Source organism: Phalangium opilio, unplaced genomic scaffold, assembly GCF_054372755.1.
Source record: "Phalangium opilio isolate 3A_F unplaced genomic scaffold, DU_Popi_V2 ptg000003l_1, whole genome shotgun sequence".
Classification (NCBI taxonomy): domain Eukaryota; kingdom Metazoa; phylum Arthropoda; class Arachnida; order Opiliones; family Phalangiidae; genus Phalangium; species Phalangium opilio.
Genome location: NW_028324145.1, coordinates 11,940,214 through 11,958,512, shown reverse-complemented (window position 1 = coordinate 11,958,512; position 18,299 = coordinate 11,940,214). Strand labels below are relative to the sequence as shown.

Below are 18,299 nucleotides of genomic sequence, written 5' to 3'. Positions count from 1 at the left end.
TTATTTATAATATAAAGCTAATATATATTTAATATTGCTTAGGTATTGTCAGAATATTTTGACTATATTGATGTGAAACGCGTCTCGAAGGTATTCTTCCTCATTAATATTTTGAAAATGAGACTGAAGTCTCGTCTGAATTTATGAGACCTTTTGAATACTTAAATCGTGTTACCTAAAGACTTGCTTTGATTTTAAAAATACAAAAGTTCCGAAACAGACTTTAAAGAAGTTTATGTTTGTTGAAAACTCTACAAGGAAAACACTCTTTAAGTTCTAAAACGTCTTACCTCCGAATATAATTCAAAATCTTTGAAGGGAAAGACCACATTCAGGGGCAAATCATCCGACGCTATTTCTATCAGCCCCTGTAGAAGTGTTTCACACGCTACACACCATTGCAATAGGGAAAAGCGTGCTTACAGGGGCAACTAAAATATTTTTTGAAACAGAAATATGAGGGATTTAATTTACGCGCTTTTCCAGTTTAAGTGCCAGCGGGGAAGCATAGAGAGTTTTAGTTGTAATACTTTTCTTTGAAACTGTTGAATTATAGATAGAGTAAATAATTAAACAACCGTAAGTTTCGTGAGTTATCTCAAAAACCCGCAGAGAAAACTGCTAGACTGGGATTCTCAAGAGTATTGTAAAACAAATAAACGGGGCCACGATTTATATTTATTCAAATATTTATAGCGAACTGATGTATGTTTACTTTATAATATACTGAAAATTATTAAAATGAACTTTAGAAACATTTAGTTTTCTAAAAAAAAAATAAATAAAAATGAAATAAATATAGCAAGATATTTTATTTATCTTTTATATTTTAAAATGATGAGCAAGTTACTTCCCAAATAATGTACACTACAGTTTATAGGCTTTCTTCTCCAACGAAAGTATATACATACTAACTTACACAGAAATGTTTAAAAAAAATATATCCACGTATACTTGTAGTCTCCCCGCTAAAAAGTTTCAAAAACAAATTAGGGTTAGGAAAAATGGGCTTTTTAGAAAAAGAGACGTGTTAGGAAGAACGCGTTAAGAAATCGCGTTTTACATAAGCACTCGACATAATATAACGCCGGGCCCCTCCCTGATGGGAGAGATAGCTTTTCTAGAGAGCTTGGAAGAGGCTGGGGAAAATATAAAAAAAAAAATTTGAAAAGCGGTGCAAATATTTGCAGTTTCCATTGAAAAAGAGAGAGACGCTTGGACGGTGGTGTCGCGTTACCACTTAATGGCGAAAGATAGGAAGTTTGAAAAAAAAACCGAAGCTATATTCCTATTTTATTTCCTCCGAGAGTAAGGTCTACGTTGGGAAAAAGAGTGAGTGGTCCCGGCTCATTCAGTTTCTCTCAATCATAACACACTCTCTCTCTCTATACCGTTCGCTTACCAAGCAAAATAAACCGGCTCCGAATATGTCCTGGCGTATTTATGGACCTTTTAAAATATTGCTGAATTTTCCTTTTTCCCAAAATATTATGACTCCTTTTTTTAAGGTTTTTTTTTATATCAATATTGATTAGGGGGATTAATATAAGAATGAAATCGTATTTGAGGTAGTAGAGTTGGTTCGTTGAAGAACCCATTGAAGATCTGAGAACACTTGACTGTTATCTAAGGTTTAATTCATTCCTGTTCTCTAGTGCATTACCGCTATGATGGAGAGCTATGACTGGTATTCGTACGTTCTCAGTTATTATGTGGGTTCTTGGTTAGAAAGTGGTTGAAGCCACGTCTGCTGCTATCGTAAATCGAACTGAATTTTTAGGATTTTCTGAAGCTATTCAAGGTGCTGGAAACATTATACGCAGTGGTGGTCACGTGGTTTTAAGAAGCTTGTGTATTAAAATACATCAAAAACTACACTGGGCTCTCTCTCTCTCTAAATTCCAAGAGTGTCTAGTAGCGCTGCTAGTTTGAACTCTGTAATGTTTCTGGTATTTAAGGTTCCGTATCAATAACCTTTTCTTTCGTTGCCCCCAAGGTATTGTCCGTATTAGTGAAGAGAAATCCATGCCTACCCCCTTAGCTGTGGATCCTTTGAACAGAACGTATATATACATATATGTATTTACCAGTCCGTGACGCTCTATTTTTCGTCATATCACTAAGCCTCGGTCGCTGTATTATATATATTTTTCGTAGTGGAGCGGCGACGGCAACGGTCATTTGGGAAATCAGAGTGAGAGTTTGGCAATTTTTGGAATCGCGTGGCCGGCAAAGGCCTATTCCGTGTCCCCTCCCTTTGCACGCGCCCTTTAAAAGCTCTCGCGCTAACCTTCAACTTATTTGATCAAATGTCTACAAAAATAGCGTGGCTACATTTTCTAGAGCAACTCGAACGTCGCTTCATTCGTGGTTACAAGTTGAACGAACTTCGTCTTGGGTTCAAAAAACAAGGAGTCGCGTGCTCCCAAGATTTTTAGTTTTAAGGTAAAGGTTTTCGAGGAGAAATGGACCGCTTAAATGTCGATTGAAAAAAAGAAAGTTTGATTTAGTTGAAAGGGTTTCCGAGAGTACGCAGTTTTTTTTATTCCAGTGTTTTCACGAATAAATTCAAAAGATTTCGGGTCCTTTTTTCTATTTTTATCACGATGTTTTCGTGGGGTGTATTTAAAGCAAAACGCGTAAGCTTCTGATAATTTTACGTTAACTTACTTCCACGCCTTTATTTTTCTATACTAAATTACTAGAGTTTGGGATGTTTACATTCTTCGGACACTGGTCAGGTCAACAAATTAAAATTGACTCTGATACGTTTGTAAACCTGATAATTAGGCTTAGTACCCCCTAGCCAAGTATTTAATTTTAAAAATTAGTTATTAAAGAATAAATTTTGTATTAAAAGGTGGGTTAGGGCTAGATTGGAAAATTGTGATAGGTTGTACGTGCTTTTTCTTTTAATTTGACTATCCTAGCACCCTCGGAGCTTTTATTTTGGTAATTGCTTTTGAAGTGTTGGGCTTCCTATACCCCCCTCTCTAGCTCTCTCTGTCTTCTTTTCGATTTTTAATGAATAAAAATAGGGGAGGTTGGTTTCAGGGCATTCGCACGCTGCATGACTAAATAAAGACGTTTTAGGCGGACGATAATTAAGGAAGATGCTGCGTGCTGTACCAGCTATACCTCATCTTACCACCTCCTCGTCCTCTTCCCTTCTTTCTCGTTGGAACAATACCAGCTTCCAAATATCACCCCCAAGCTTAAGGCCTTCCTCTCCCTTCATCAAGCCTTTCCTTAATTATCTCGTCGTTGTACAAATTTAATTTGCGCTCCTAAGGACTTTGCACCTTCTTGGAAAAAGATTCCTGGTAACCCCTTCGAGGAATGAATGCCTACTTCTATACCTAACCGTGATTTTAAAATATATTTTCAAGTAGAGATAACAAAGGTATATAGAATAACCAGAGAGTGTATTCTCTTCACTAATATCACGTGATTAAAAACAAGGCTCACGTGATTCTTGTTGCAGGGAAAATCACCTTAGAGGGCAACACTTGTTTGAGCTTTTTTTCTCCCTTAAAAATAGAAGGTAAAAATTTGCATATTTTTCTTACGTAATGGATTTAACATCATTCGGGATTTTAAACATGTAAAATAATTAAAATTTCTGTTATATATAAAACCTTTTTAATGACACGCGTAAATTAAGATTAAAGTAGTATTACGAAGAACTAAGGACTTGAAAACATCTCATGTTTTCCATTATGAGATTAAAAGACTCGAAGAGGGGAGGAAAGACGCGGGAATAATTAAGAAAGTAAGGTTTGCGTTTGTCGGCTAGTTGTTGAAGAACCCTCAAAAACAACATATATATAGGCAACCCGGTTCTATAACGATATTAATTTTCAACGACTGCTTTATAAAGACCCTTCTCCCCCCCCCATCATCATCATGGTTGTCAATGAAACGCGCTTCGTATACCCTATTATTCCACGCGACATATGAGCCAGTTCATCGTCGACTTTGACAATACTTTTATTTTTAATTTAATCCGTAACCACTACCATCCATTGAAATGATCTATCGCGAAAATTGTAAGAGTGTAACGTAGACTTCTTCAATAATATAATCGCGCGTTATACTACGTGACCTAAGTCATTATAATTCGAGAACATTGTTCAATTCCTTAGTAACTATATTGTCGAAAAGCTCTATAAGATGGAGTGCGTATTTCTAAAACGCCCAAGGCATGCCTTTCGAATTACGTAAGCTCAATATCACTTTAAACAGACTAGCATTTATCGATTTTCACGGCGGTAACAGTGTCAATTACAGGAGCCTAACTGAGCGACAAGTTATCTCGAGTTAATAGCCGCGGTTTCATTTTCATACTTAGCCCGCACACACTCTTACGAATCACGTGCCAACTCCACACTTCTGTGTTATAAAAGATGAAGATAATCACGAAACAGATTCTATACTGACATATCAACCTGTTCAACAAGGAACTTCATGAGACGCACTTCAAAATCTAAATAAGTAGTGTATTCATGTTTTGAATAGTTAAAGTATATATCTAGGCCTATTTACAAAATAGCGGGGAAAAAAAGTAAAAACTTTGCGCGCCAAAAATGAAAACCTCGGATCATATTTTTGGCCTAATTCCCGCCAAACGCTGAATAATATACACGAAGATTAGCGTTGGTTAAAAACATTAAAGGCAAGCGTAGTATATATTCAAAATAAGCTATCACTTCAGGGTTTTAGGTCATTAAAATTTTAATTGGCATTAAGTATATCTAGCGGCCGCTAAAACCGAGGGATATAAGAGGGGGCTATAACTCAACCACCGAGCGAGTGTGAATGACAAAGAATGTAAATACTGCATGTTTGATCGGTTACGAAGAACAACCGCCATGTTGAAAAATGGCCGCGAGTCAAACTGAGCTGGTCTAATTCATTTTTGACCTATTTTCTCAAAGGTTTATCGGGAAACTTAAATTATTTGAAATCTTCATTTATTCACTGCCATTACCGCGAAGCAACCAAGCACGCTGACTGAATTTTGGGGGATAAAAATCAGCATTATCACTAGTTCATCTATTAAATAAATGATTAGATTTAATGCGGAATTAAAACTAATTCGTTACACGTAGAGCCAGCCTCTGGCAGTTGAGTTTCGGGGATTATTATAGAAAAGGGTTCACTGAAATAGGGAGGGAGGAGGAAGATGGGAATATATAAGCTAGAGAGATGAGCGATAAGGGGGTCTTAAGAGCTCCCTGGAAATCCGCTTGGCAATTTTAGTTAATGATGGTCAGAGGAATTCCAAGGAAGCTATGGGCAACCAGAGAAGTTAACGTTACGCTATCAATCTAGAGGAACCCGTAATTTCCTCGCGGATAATTACTCCTCCCCTCCTTACGCTTCAAACTCCCCCCCCTACTTCCCAAATATACATGCCGCCTTAGGAAGATCCTTAATACAACCAATCAGAAGTAGACTGACGCGAAATTGTAATTTAATCTTTATTAAATTTTAGACAGAGTTAAGTTTCAAACCGTTTCGTTATGCCGTATATTTTTATTTTTAAATCGGCATCCATCTAATTGCTCAATTTTTTCACCTGTGAAATTGACCATTTGAGGTTAGTTTTGATACTTTGAATACTTTGGGTTTATTTACTTTATCGTATAACTTGATTCTATGGAAATCTCCATCTTTATTTACTTTTTATTTTTGTCTTTTGCCAGAAATTTTAAGTTATATTAAAGACTAAAGCCGAAACTTAATAATCTGATAAGATAAGAGATATAAGATTTAGAACTGATCTACTGATCCTAACAAAAGAGAGGCATACCTATATGGATTGTATTACGGAATCATTTAAAATACAATTTGTGAATTTTAGATTTTGTGATACATTTATTTTAGGTTAGTGTTGTTTTTAAGTAAAGTTCAAAGTTCAAGTCGATTCATTAAAAGCATTATAAATGTGAATTTACAAGGCAACTCTTGTCCCAAATCTGTATGTTGGGGGGAGGCGGAGAGGGGGTATATTGGCGTGTTGTATCGTTATTTATGAGGTTTATATTCCTGACAGTCTCGGGGCTATAGTGGATTTGGAAGAAAATACTTTTTCTTAGAAAATGGGAGATCCAGCGCGTTTTTCCAATTTTCTAGTTTTTGATTCGCCTTTCCAAAAAGAGAGTGAGAGAGAGAAAGCTATCCATTTATCTTGGACGATTCTTTAGGAAAAAAGAGAGCGAGAGAGATGGTAGTCTCGGAAGAAGAGGGAATAGTTTAAAGCACCCTCTACAGCTTAAGTTTATTAAGATAAGTTTGACTACATTAATATTTCGTTCATTTATTGATACTTTCCACTAAGTTTGACGCAAAGAACACACTCTTTAATTTATGATAGACTTTGAATCACACCTACTTAAGACGGTGAAACTTATTGCCTTATTGTTATAATCTTATGTCTTCACTCTTGTAAATGGAAGATCCACGAGAGCCCAAGAAAAAAAAAATCACAATACCGACCTTGAAGCTTGAAAAGTGTACTTTCTCTCTCCTTTCCTCTCCAGCCTCCGATTCCTCGCATCACTCTCCTCTTCCGTTTTGGAGCTCATCCTCCCTAAGAATACATCCATTACTCGGTTAAATAACAGCCACTGGCCAGCGGCGGGTTTTTTTTTCTCTCTCCCTTTCTTACTACGCGCCTTGTTTAGCCTTCTTTCCTATAGCTCTTTTGTTCAAAAAACTCAACCCGCATAGTTCCTTGGGTACGTAACGGTTAAAATCCCCACTTTTTTGGGTAGATATGAATTATGGATTGTCTAAGGGAGATTTAAAAGGGAGGCAAACGGAACATTATTCTTAGTTTTCTCGTATACAACGTACATTAGACTCTAAGAGCCAACACAAAGCGTCCGAGATCGAAGTGTAATGTTAAACAGATTGACAATGTAAATAATATTTCAAATGCTTCTAAAAACATTGAAAATAATTTAAAAGCAGTATATAGCACTTGAACTATATTCCTTAATGGTAATTTTAAACTGTACGCTAACTCGTTAAATGATTTAAGTTAAGTAGATATAACACCTCTTTAAAGCCTCGTAAGATTTCTCGGTTATGTATCTTAGGGAAGGAAAATCGTTCTTTACGTTACGTGTGTGTTTAAGTTGTCCGATAGTTTAATATTTGACTTAGATATATCGTACGTAACCTCTGAGGCGAGGAATTTTCCGTAACCATTGGCGCTTGACGCTGCGTAGCGAGAGAACTAGCCGCGACGCTCGCTTTTCCAGGAAAATATCGGTCCAAGAGTGAAAGGGGTTAGGGATGAAGGGAGTGGGTAAAACCCCTTTTCATCAGGCCCATTTTCCTACTCCGCAAATATGATGGGACTCTGCACATTCTCGCACCCTACTACTCTTTCCCGGAATAGTCATTCTGACCTCGAAGAGCGCGCGTGCTCGGTTCCGGTTTAGAAAATGGGAGACTTCCGGTTATCTGGCGTTAGATAGTGGCGCGAGCGCCCGCGACTAGAACCGTCCCATAGAGGGGTTGAACACTTTACGAAATTTATCTAAATATACTATTTAAATAGAGTGAGATTTTGAAACGTAAGTTGTTGTCTTATACACTTTTCGAATTATTACAAACCAAGTAAAGTTATCGGAAGTAGTAATGATTGAATATGGAATAGTGTCCATCCCCTTTATTAAAACAGTGGATGACTTCGAGGGGAGAAGGGGGTAGTTCTTAAAAGCCATTTTGAGAGGAACGTTGGAAGTCCCTGGTGGATCCTAACGAGGATCGGTCGAAGCTATAGCCGCGCACCACCAACACCACTCTTCAAACTCTTAACTTTTGGGGAAAAGCCCGGACGGTGTCAGTTGGCGATGAAGATGATATACGACTTCTCTCTCTCATTCTCTCCATAGTGATCATCCCTCTCCTCCTCCTCCCCTCTTTTATAAACTTCCGCCATCTTACCATCTCTTGTTCCAAGAATTTCCAGATAATTGAGGTTTTGAAAGTGACGCCGTAACCTTAAGAGTCTTCCTTTATTGGACTCGCGGTGTAAGTTTGTAACTAATACGTCATATTCGGAAATGACGTCACGCACGAAGTTACTTTGTGTTAACCAAAAATTTTGCATTCTAAGCGAATTTCCACGAAAAAAAATTTAGTTTCGTCAAATCCGTTGACTGTACATCGCGTGTTTTGGCGTTATTAAACAATTTAGGGCAATGCGTCTACGTCTTGTGGACTATAAAATATATTTTCTTTTATACCTAAAAGGTTACTGTATAGAAAATGGTATAGTAACAAAGCGCCGACTATAACAATATATCAAAAAATATATATTGTACTTTCTAATATAAAAAAAAGAAAATAACCAACTATATAGCAAATTAGACTTTGGACATTTGCAGGCCGCACGAAAGTGAATTATCGCTAGCGATTAAAATTTTGGAGAAATTTTAGCGGGAACCCGCAAAGCGGAAGTCGTTACTAAACCGAGCGTATAAATTCGGACAATGTCCATTAATAGGTGGCGCGCCAGAAACGATTGTTATTTTAAGGGCACGTCGGATTTATCAAAGCAGAAAACGGCCAATCATACGTCACGCCATGTGTCAAAAACAAATGCCACTTTTCAGAAAACCCTAGACTATACCGACCAGCCTATATTATTTACATTTCTTTTTTTTCCCTTCTCCTCTGTAAAAGCGATAAGCAAGGCGCGTGACATCGCGGTTACGTATGGCCTATATGCAAATTAACCCCGAATGTTTTTCGAATATTCTATTAGCTAAAAGGTTTTTCGAGTATTCATAAACAAAATAGCCTATTTTAAAATTTAAATTTTGCTGGTATATTTTAATTCGTTAATATTTTATATTATTTAATGTAGGCCTTGTAGGAAAATTTACAAAGGTACTTTTGAATTAAAATAATGCGGTGTAGGCATTCGGAAACTCGCCAGCAAGTTTCAAAATTCGCGTGTCGTTTTTAATTTCATCCTTTAATAGGTTTTTATTTAATTTTGTTTATTTGAAATAAATGTTGTGTTATATAATATACTAAGTGGGAACAGTTACCACGCACCTTGTAAAAAAAAATTAAATTCTGGCCTACTATTTTATTGCTTTAGGTAAAATTATCTTTTAGTTTGCGCGTCCATATCTCAATAAATGATAATAATTAGTAAAGTCGCTCGGTCATGTTTTAATTAAACGGTTAATTAAAATTGAATTAATTAGATTAAAGTATCACAGTGAATGGATTTCGCTTTCGAAGTACATGGAGTTTCTTGATCAATCCACATAATGACTGCAACCTGGCACCTATTGTATTTATGCCGCGTTAGTTTAGGTTAGGTTAGATCTTAAAGCCTCGAGTTCACTCGGAAAATGATACATAACATCAACTGAACTAACCACACACTTTGCACTATTTCTTAGTACCACAAAAAAATAAGTTTTTTAGCAAAAAAAAAATAATTTGAATGGGCACATTATGCTAAAAGAAGGAAACCCTTTTCAGAGATAAATATTTTCCGCTATACCCTTTCCTTCTGAATTACTCCCCTACTCTTTTGAATTTTCGGTGTTCATTTAAAAATGCTAAAGACGATTGTATGCATTACGCCGTGCACTTTTAACTAGAAATTTTCCATTCCCCTTATTTTTTTAAGGAGAAAATAAGATGTTTTTTTGTTCGAAAATAGCGAAAGGATTCGTTCCTTTTTATCTCGGATAAAGAATGAATGAAGGAAAAATACTCTTCTCTTGGAATTAGGAACCCGTTTCGAAAACAAATATAAGGTTCCAGTAAAAGCCCATAGGGGATCCACTATGTAAAGATTCAAACATTCAAAGCCAATTTTACATTTTTTGTTTTCTCATTATAAAGATATCATAATATGTGTTTCCTTAACAAAGTCCATTACAGTTAAGATAGGTCTCCATGAATATTTCTCCATGTCGGCAGATATAGTTTAGCCAAACCAGAAACGAATTAATTATTAAGAGTCAATTTGAAGCAAAGTCTCGTTCACATATAGAGACATCAAAAATTACTTTATTTTCAATTTGATATTTCTTCCGCGAACCATTCGGAAATTGGGGGCGTTAACTTAATCGAGCGTGGATATTAGGTACTGGAAAGTTTATTCAAGAAATAAAGTCGTCGGTAGTTTTCGATCGAGATTCAATAACTAGACTGGGAAAGCCGCTACTTTCTCTCTAGAATGAAAGAGAGTGAGTTCGGGACCAAGCAAGGGTTTTAAAAAAAAATCTATTTATGCCTCGGCTTTAATTTTCAACTCAATTGAGATTCCCAAGCTCTAGTAATACGTGAAGACAGTGTTAAGGCTCTTCTTCCTCTTGTAATGGCTAGGCGGCCAGCTATTACGATCTGATTTTGGAAAAATTCCACGTTCGACTCAGAGAGAGAGAGAGAGAGAGAGAGCAACAAGCTCTCCACTCTTTTCCAGCACGGTGTATAAATAGAGTAAGAGAGTATGTGTGTGTAAGAAGGGGAGCTAGAGCGAGGCAGCTAGAGCTCTGTTGGTTCTGCTCTCTCCGCGAGCTCCCCGACATATCCCATTAATAATCCGAGAGCCGCAAATCGCGCGCGGCCACTTTAGCACGCGCATATTCGCGCCAGTTAGATACGGAGAAGAGAAAAAAGATTGTTGTACAGGGTGCTATAAAAAAATGTGCATATTATGATTTATTTCTTTGTACGGTTTGCCAAGTTTCCATAGCTATAGCCATGCACATCAAAAACCAGTAATTTTATCTAGGATAAACACTTTTTGATTATTTTATTCTTGATACAACCGACATTTTTTGGAAAAATGAAAAACACCTCGCTGACACACCCTGTACGGTACAGAGCAAGTTCACTACATTCGATTTAATGAAACTGTATGGGGGAAAAGGAAGAATTAGTACAACCAATTCTTGAATAACTCAATATCCCTTAGCTTTGTACACGTTGATTATAATTGGGTGAACGCTCGGAAAACTAGGAAAAAGGAATGTCAGGAAGATGGAGGCTGTGTGGATAAACCCCTCTAGCTTCTTTCAACATTACAATTTGTTTGAGTTGCAAGCTGCCCGTTCGCCTGCTTGAAGAGAGACGCTGTTGTACGGTACTTGGTGGAGGCACACAAGGAATTGATGTGGTGTGTAGAACGGGGGAATCTAAATCTTCCTTCTCCGTTCCATTTTTCCATAATCTAAAAGGGACACGTGGGGTTACTGGCCCTTTGCGCGCCTAACTTCCTTACTTTCCCGCGAAAAACAAGTTATATTAAGAGAAAATGAGAGCGGGAATATGAATGGGGGACGACTACTAGTTACAGTAAAAGGGTTTACTGTATAGTTACGTTCAAAGGGAGCGTTACAAAAGGTGGAAGGTATATTAAAGTGCAATTAGTTTTGAAGAAACAATTGAGTCTAGGACATGGTAAACAGTATATCGTTGCGCGTACGAACGCAGTCTTGAAGATGCTCATTTATGGATGTAATTTATCTTCATCAACAGGGTAGGCTTGGATAATTATATTAATCTTTATTATTATTATACACTATTACAACAATTAGTCGCAAATAAAAACAAGAAATTCAAATTTTATAGCTCAGAATGTTTGTACTTAAAGCATAGGGGGACAAATTTCTTAATGAAACCTATAAAAATAAACCTTAAATATCGTAAATTAGTAAAGTTAAATGTCTGAAGTTAAGATAATCAAATTAATATTTATTTTTCCAAAGTATAAGAGTCGTATAACTAAATTCACTTTGGACGTAGTTAAATAAGTTTCCAAACTTAATAATAACGGCTTATAAGTTAATTTCCAGTAAAAATCGTGTTTTGAAAGCCTTAAATATAGTCCGAGCCGCAGCTAGGCAGGGGTCAGTAGCCTTTAGGAAGAGGGGGGGGGGGAAGGACCTGTTTCCATAGAAAATATATACATGATATATTCGCTTTAAAGGCACTCGAACTTGGTTGGTATATATATAACTTTTCCTCTTTTGGTCGGTCGTCTCTTATACCTTTCTTCGAATCTGCCCCTCTAAAAGGTTTTATTAAAGGATGGAGGGGCGTCCGCCCAGTTAGTAACGAAGTTAAATCCTTTTATGAATAGCCAGGGCGCGAGCGAGTCACGACGTCTCTAAAGGACACGTATTGCTTATTTCACCTTGAGTTTTGACCATTTACCAAAGCTCGGGGTATACATTTTTCCAAGGATAGCTCGGGAAACTCCTTTCAACTCGAGTCTTTGGTCAAAGTTCATTATGAAAAATCGTATGTCGCTTCGTTTTAGGGGCTAGCCAGGAATAAAATGGATAGAAAGCAAAAATTTCGCGGGCTTTTATCGGTAAGGGCAGATTCTATTATCATCATCTTTGTGTGTGTCGAGAAAAACTAATAAAGAAAAGCTAAAGCTTACCCTCTACCCCTCTCTCTACCTTCCTACAGCTACAGATGCAACGGTAGTAAATGCGTTTAAAGTTAAAAAACATCGTTTCTTTTGTAATTTATGGAAGTAGTTTTAGATAAAGGGGGAAGTAACTTCGGAGTTTATTTACTTCCGTTGGTCCACATGTATCGCGAAAATATTTTGAGCGAACAAACTAACTGAAAGTGACTTGGGCCTTGGCTTTATACACTCAATATCTAAGGCGCAACTGAAAAGAATATATATTTTTATCCCTAGCCTCTTAGGATAATGCAAAAGTTGACGACTTAACCTAATAATAAATGGCTCGCGTAGCTCAGTTTCGTAACTTTATAAAAGCGCTCTATAAAAACCTTTATGATATTATAGATATTACGCGAGATAATCTGGCGATGAATAACTTGAACCCTATTAATAATTAATAATTAAAAATACGTATATATTTTTTTTAATATGGGTATTAGTTAATCACATCCTTAAATTCGTGAACTAGAAAATTAGTGGTTGAAGCGTGCGAGGGGGGAAACAAAACCCGGGCGTTTTTAATTAAGTCTGGGGAGATACACGACTCGTAATAAGGAAAATAATGGCTTCTAATTACGTGCTGAACTACACTCGGTTGCGCGCAGATTTTTTTATACCTATATATATCCCATACATCCCTTCCATATTTTTTCTTCTCCCAAATGAATTTCCAAGCTGCCTTATTCTCCCTGCAGCCTTTATTTTCTCATCGAGATTTGAGGTTTATTATTTTTAGCCCTGGTAGCTCCTTGTCGCGTGGTATCACGCTATACTTTTCCTGGTAACTGATAATTCGCTAATTTTTTTTCCTTTTCCATGGTACTTCCAGATTTATACGTTCTCTTGACGTTAGAGGGGGGGGATTGTGGGGTTCCAGGGAAACGTTATTAAAATTATCCGTGAATGATTACATCCGATCTTATTACCTTTGCATAGGTCTCCATGTAAATATAAATCTTGAGGTTTTTCCTCATCCTTGTGGTGTATTTATTTGCATCGTTGCTTCGGGGTTAAATTTATATACCACGTGACATTCCATGACAAGATTCAGAAACAAATTTTTAAATTCAAGCCTATGGGCTTAAATAATTTTTCACACGGTTCAACTGGAGCATTGCCAAGGCCTGTTTTTGAACTAAATTCGTGATCGTTTTGGCCTCCCTTTATCTCGTTTTCTCCTTTTTTTGGGATTCGAGTGGACCACTCGAACGTATCCAGGCTGGAAAATATCAAAAGGCTTATCCTTGGCACGTCCTTTTTGATATATGGTTTAATATTTCTTTAATGATCGCGGCCCGAGATGCCACCCGCCCCTCGAGTCTAGTCTGTCATCTAGATATATTGTTTACTCAACGAAAGATATTATTTTCGTTTAATGAAAAAAGTCAATGAAATCGGTCGGCTTCTCTGTAGAAAAAAAGCTAAAGAAGGGAATGGGACGTACGGAGAGCAGAAGAAGAAGGCGAGAAAGTGTCAATTGTTAGCTTTCTCTACACATCTATCTATCCTTCTGGCGCGTGGCCTCGCCTTCCAACGAGAAATATAAGAAATAACAGAATGACGTAACTTGAAGTAGGAAAGTTAACGTTTCCACGTGAGGTTTGGCGAGAAAGATTAGATAGCACGCGCTTTTCAATTTTAAATTCAAATTAGGCCTAAACTGAGCGAATTTCAAAGCGGAACGACTTGAATTTCAAACGTTTTTCGTTTTGTCTCATTAATTTATTTGCCATCTTCATTTTACACCAAGTTATTTACTTCCGCGAATAAGTAAATGTAAGAAAGTGGTGGGGTTAGGCATCGCTTTATAGCAGTATAAAGGGTAGTCGTTCTTTGCCGTATTGGAGAGGAATAAAAATCTATCATTCTTCGGTGTTGACCCGAAGGAGGCGCTTTCTTTTTTCCTAACGTATACGGGGGTTGGGGGTTAGGGGGAAGGGATAGAGAAAGGGATGCCCGAATAGTTCTGGCCCGGTCATTTCCGGAACTCTACGCTAGCTTTGACAAGGCAAAATAAATCCTCTTCAAAGTAGCTGACAAGGTGACAGCCATACTTCGACGTTTTGCTCCTCCTGAGAGCCAAAAAGAAGCAACGCCGACACAGTAAAGGCCTCAACAAAAAAGAAACTTAGAAATATATAACAAGATTGGCAAAACGCCTTGAAAACGTGGTTACTTCGAGACAGAAGCGAATAACCGGGAGTTTACAACCATATCAATATAACTGAAAACCTCTAGTGATCTTTCGGGTTTTTAAAACACAAAAATATAAAAACCCAAAAGGAGCGGAATCATCCGTTTCCTTCCTACTACTAGTAGTGTGATATAGTAGTATTTCGAGCTTGTAGTATCTAAAGGTTAGTTGATGCGTAGGTAGGTCGGTAGATGGGGGTAAAAGAACTAGTTTCTTCTCATAGCCCAAGTCAAGCGTGTAACTCAGCGCGCGCGTTACGGCGAGACGCGTAAACACTATATTTCACAAAAAATATTTTTCGCTTCTATTCTTTCAGCGCCCCCACGAGCTTCGCGTTTTCAATAAGCAACGAGCGAGGGAATTCCCACCAGGGGGAGAAATTGACGTATCTCGTTTATTACTCGTCCCCCTCCCCCCATTCACGTTTTGCTGCCAGGGATTTAACTTATACCTTTTGGCTTTTGATTTTTCCATTGCTTTATCACTCTTTTAAGTATTCCCAAATATAAACTTGCCGAATTCAAAAAGGTTCTTCTCGAGAAAAAGAGATGATAAGTGTGTGAGGTTTTTGGAATTTTCAATTTTTTCGAGCGTATAGTTATAGTGATTCATCGGTGTTTGCTTTTAAGGGTAGTTGATAGATCTTACGTCTAAGTATGTAAAATAGGCATTATATTGATTGTATCAGACCTACGTAAAAATGTTCTTCGAGATGTCCTATTTGTTCCTGCTAAAACCATTTATTTTTTATAGATAAAATTCGAGTGAGTCTGACCCACCATACTGAGAAATCATGGATTTTGGGATTTTGGACAATGAAAACTGGAATTTCGAGTGAAAATTCTGAGTAAGTGATACTTTTGAATTGTTTTTTACCTTAGACTAAGTGAAATTCTATAACCCACATTGACACGGTATTCAAAACATCTATTTTGTATCTACTCATTACGTCCAATTTCGCTTCATCGATGTTTTAAGGGTATTGTATTGTACTATAACCTAAGAAGTAGTGGCAAAATGGAACTGTGTTGGGGGGGGGGGGCTATGGAGTAGGCGAACCCCGGGAATTCTCTTCTGAAAAGGGGCATCTGGTAGAGGGCGTATTGTCTCTTTCAGCTCGTTCGGTTCTATCTTTAATGAGAAAGGATTTGAAGCGCGGTTCTCTTTGAGAACATTGGCAAGGGTTCCGCTATCTCGTAAGAATAGCGGAGAGGATTTTATCGGGCTTTTCGGCACGCTCGATCTGCTCTTCGGGTCGTGTCCATCCCGAGATCTCTCTCTCTCTGCAACATCGTCTTATACTGTAACTATCTAGGCCTAGAACGCACGAATCTCGAGCTATGCTACAAATGGTCGTAAACGCGTACGTATACGCGTTCTTCGCTTAGCGAAATGTTAAGCGTTCACCGAGGCTATTCTAATCCAATCCGTTACTAGTTGAGTCAGGTTATGTTGGAACCGGTACAGGGCCGAGTGGATTCCTCCAAGCGTTGCGAGCGAGTTAGGGTTAGGGTTCCATTGTGGGTGATGTTACTCGGTATTTTTAATATTTGTAATGCCAAAGTGGGAAAAAAAATATGCTACTATGCATTAAGTTCAACATGATCACCTCTTAAGCGAGTTTTAAGGACAAGGAACGAGTGATAGAGCCAGAGATCGAACATTTTAGATGGGAAGGGTCAAACTCAGTGTGTGGGTGTAGGAGGTATTTCTCTTACCGATGGCCGTTTCGTGTCAAGGGGTCACTGAGGCGTGCGCGGTGGCCTGAGGGGAACCAGGAGGGTTTCGAACCCTCTCGTTTGACCTCTCTCGGGTAATGTCCACCGTGAATTCGTAGACGCGTGACTAACGGGCCAAGACCAGTCCGCGCGCGGCCTCTCAAACAGCCTCCCTTTTGTACCGTACCCAAGAATCCCGACGACTGATACTATTACAGTCTTGACTCCCTGGTATTTATTTGGGGAAATTGTACGTTCCATTCTAGTTCGCATTCGTGTTTAGCTCCGCGATCGACAATACATGTTACGCTAATGAATGATCTTCACACCTTAGCTGGCGCTCGAGTTCCATTGTTGTACGTACGCGTTGTAGTCACTCAATCTGAGCGTGACAATACCAAGGGAATTTCATTCCCTTGATTTACTCCATTTATGTACTCTTGTTTTATTTTGACGTCGGTGCTAATGATGCGCCTTTTGTGACACTGCTCTGTCGAGCACTTTGACTTTTTGGTTAGCAAACTTCCAGGGGAAATTTAGCTTCGTAGAGATAGCTATTTCTGGGAAATTAACTACTATGCTATGCTTGCCTTTAAAACATTAAGCTCTATACTGAATCATTCATATTTATAACCTGGAGGATTATATTTAGAAAGTTTTAGTGAAGTTTATTTGGCGAATGAAAAGAAAAGAAAAAAATTAAATTACAAGGCACTGTAATGAAAGCACCTAAAACGATCCATTCTTTTTTCTTTCTGGAAGATAAAAGGGGGTGGGTATTTATATTAATTTGCATAATAATAGGTATACTTTTCTCAGTTTTCCTCGAAACATTGATTGATTAACCGCGCGCTACTTTATTCTGTTTACTCTCTCTCTCTCTCTCTCTCTCTCTCTCTCTCTCTCTCTCTCTCTCTCTCTCTCTCTCTCTCTCTCTCTCTCTCTCTCTTCTTGCCTGTTTTAGACTTGGTAACTCTTTTTGCTTTCTTTTGCCCCCTTGTCTACAATGTTATTTCCCAAAAGTTTTCGCCCCTTTTGTTCGAATATTTGTAAGAGTTCCTTCCTAAAGCTTCTTCCGAAACAAAAGCGACACAGAGAGCGAGAGAAGAAGCTAACCTAAAGTAAACTTTAACTTTTCTGATTAATATTGTTTTTGGGAGAAATTTTCTCCTTTTTGGAAATGAAAAGTATAGTAGGCCTAGACTAGTATTTCCGAACGATCTTGTTAACACTGTTTTTAACTATTTTGATACAGTATCTATTTTCTTTTTTAAAGATATCCTCTCAAATTGAACGCGACTTTTTTTCCAAGAAACTTCTAATTCCCTTAATAGCGGCTATGGCATTATTGGCTTGGTAGACCTTAATGGAATTAAGTGGAATTAATAGAACAGAAAAAATAATTTTCTTGGAAAAATTTTTAGTTTCCTTTTGCCAGATGTAATCTGTAATCTGACGGTTCATCTCATTTGGCGTTTTCCATTGGTGGAACTTTACACCGCGTATTTTCGAGGGCTAAATCAATAAATGGGGGCACCTTATATCCGGTAGAGGCAGGTAGGGTAGGCTGAGACGAACTCTATTAGTCTGAGAGAGATGGGTATTATCTGTCGAATGTACGCCAATTAGGATTTGCGAGGAGGCTTCTGGTTTTTCTTTGGGTTTGTTACTCGCGAGGAGTAATGATGCGAACGTGACCCATTCTTTATAGGCCAGATCTTCCCCCCGTCTTACTTTTCCTCGACTATAGACAAAAGGGTCACGTGACTCGAGAACAGTGGGCGAAATAGAAAAAGAACCAAGAAAATACCCCTTTTCTATCGAAAGAATAAAGAATCTACAGAAAAGAGAGGATAGGAGATGGGATGGGGGGAAAAGGATGGGGTCAAGAGATATAAAAGTTGCCCCTTCTACA

General features: G+C 37.9%; 1 protein-coding gene across 3 annotated transcripts in view; it reads left to right on the top strand.

Moving 5' to 3' along the window:
* Reph (Regulator of eph expression) overlaps nucleotides 1-18,299 on the top strand; it is a 312,486-nt gene that overhangs the window by 43,723 nt on the left and 250,464 nt on the right. For all 3 annotated transcript variants that reach the window (XM_089841098.1, XM_089841079.1, XM_089841088.1), the window contains exon 5: nucleotides 15,420-15,513. The gene's annotated coding sequence lies outside the window, so the exon portion shown is untranslated. The remainder of the gene's footprint in view (nucleotides 1-15,419; nucleotides 15,514-18,299) is intronic.